Source organism: Musa acuminata, unplaced genomic scaffold, assembly GCF_036884655.1.
Source record: "Musa acuminata AAA Group cultivar baxijiao unplaced genomic scaffold, Cavendish_Baxijiao_AAA HiC_scaffold_494, whole genome shotgun sequence".
Lineage (NCBI taxonomy): Eukaryota > Viridiplantae > Streptophyta > Magnoliopsida > Zingiberales > Musaceae > Musa > Musa acuminata.
The window spans coordinates 82,501-84,960 of NW_027020739.1; positions in this window are offsets into that span (position 1 = coordinate 82,501).

The window sequence follows — 2,460 nt, forward strand, 5'->3', positions numbered from 1 at the left end:
TTTGCTGCGCGAGCGAGCGGAGAGCGGCGAACAGCGAGCGAAGCGCGAGGCAGCACCGTCCCTGCTATACGAAAGCCCCATCCAGCCCTGTGCCACCCGGGGGGTTCCAGGGTGCTGAGATGGCTGACATTTTGCTCCGCTCACGACGGTCACCGCGCCACACAAGAACAGCCCAAAAACAGGCCAAAACAGCCCAAAAACGGGCCAAAACTGGCCATTTTTGGCTGCGCGAGCGAGCGGCGAGCGGCGAACAGCGAGCGAAGCGAGAGGCAGCACCGTCCCTGCTATACGAAAGCCCCATCCAGCCCTGTGCCACCCGGGGGGTTCCAGGGTGCTGAGATGGCTGACGTTTTGCTCCGCTCACGACGGTCACCGCACCACGCAAGAACAGGCCAAAAACTGGCCAAAACAGCCCAAAAACGGGCCAAAACTGGCCATTTTTGGCTGCGCGAGCGAGCGGCGAGCGGCGAACAGCGAGCGAAGCGAGAGGCAGCACCGTCCCTGCTATACGAAAGCCCCATCCAGCCCTGTGCCACCCGGGGGGTTCCAGGGTGCTGAGATGGCTGACGTTTTGCTCCGCTCTCGACGGTCACCGCGCAATGCAAGAACAGGCCAAAAACTGGCCAAAACGGCCCAAAAACGGGCCAAAACTGGCCATTTTTGGCTGCGCGAGCGGCGAGCGGCGGACAGCGAGCGAAGCGAGAGGCAGCACCGTCCCTGCTATACGAAAGCCCCATCCAGCCCTGTGCCACCCGGGGGGTTCCAGGGTGCTGAGATGGCTGACGTTTTGCTCCGCTCTCGACGGTCACCGCGCAATGCAAGAACAGGCCAAAAACTGGCCAAAACGGCCCAAAAACGGGCCAAAACTGGCCATTTTTGGCTGCGCGAGCGAGCGGCGAGCGGCGGACAGCGAGCGAAGCGAGAGGCAGCACCGTCCCTGCTATACGAAAGCCCCATCCAGCCCTGTGCCACCCGGGGGGTTCCAGGGTGCTGAGATGGCTGACGTTTTGCTCCGCTCTCGACGGTCACCGCGCAATGCAAGAACAGGCCAAAAACTGGCCAAAACGGCCCAAAAACGGGCCAAAACTGGCCATTTTTGGCTGCACGAGCGAGCGGCGAGCGGCGGACAGCGAGCGAAGCGAGAGGCAGCACCGTCCCTGCTATACGAAAGCCCCATCCAGCCCTGTGCCACCCGGGGGGTTCCAGGGTGCTGAGATGGCTGACGTTTTGCTCCGCTCTCGACGGTCACCGCGCAATGCAAGAACAGGCCAAAAACTGGCCAAAACGGCCCAAAAACGGGCCAAAACTGGCCATTTTTGGCTGCACGAGCGAGCGGCGAGCGGCGGACAGCGAGCGAAGCGAGAGGCAGCACCGTCCCTGCTATACGAAAGCCCCATCCAGCCCTGTGCCACCCGGGGGGTTCCAGGGTGCTGAGATGGCTGACGTTTTGCTCCGCTCTCGACGGTCACCGCGCAATGCAAGAACAGGCCAAAAACTGGCCAAAACGGCCCAAAAACGGGCCAAAACTGGCCATTTTTGGCTGCACGAGCGAGCGGCGAGCGGCGGACAGCGAGCGAAGCGAGAGGCAGCACCGTCCCTGCTATACGAAAGCCCCATCCAGCCCTGTGCCACCCGGGGGGTTCCAGGGTGCTGAGATGGCTGACGTTTTGCTCCGCTCTCGACGGTCACCGCGCAATGCAAGAACAGGCCAAAAACTGGCCAAAACGGCCCAAAAACGGGCCAAAACTGGCCATTTTTGGCTGCACGAGCGAGCGGCGAGCGGCGGACAGCGAGCGAAGCGAGAGGCAGCACCGTCCCTGCTATACGAAAGCCCCATCCAGCCCTGTGCCACCCGGGGGGTTCCAGGGTGCTGAGATGGCTGACGTTTTGCTCCGCTCACGACGGTCACCGCGCAATGCAAGAACAGGCCAAAAACTGGCCAAAACGGCCCAAAAACGGGCCAAAACTGGCCATTTTTGGCTGCGCGAGCGAGCGGCGAGCGGCGGACAGCGAGCGAAGCGAGAGGCAGCACCGTCCCTGCTATATACGAAAGCCCCATCCAGCCCTGTGCCACCCGGGGGGTTCCAGGGTGCTGAGATGGCTGACGTTTTGCTCCGCTCACGACGGTCACCGCACCACGCAAGAACGGACCATAAACAGGCCAAAACAGCCCAAAAACGGGCCAAAACTGGTCATTTTTGGCTGCGCGAGCGAGCGGCGAGCGGCGAACAGCGAGCGAAGCGTGAGGCAGCACCGTCCCTGCTATACGAAAGCCCCATCCAGCCCTGTGCCACCCGGGGGGTTCCAGGGTGCTGAGATGGCTGACGTTTTGCTCCGCTCACGACGGTCACCGCGCCATGCAAGAACGGACCAAAAACAGGCCAAAACAGCCCAAAAACGGGCCAAAACTGGCCATTTTTGGCTGAGCGAGCGAGCGGTGAGCGGCGAACAGCGAGCGAA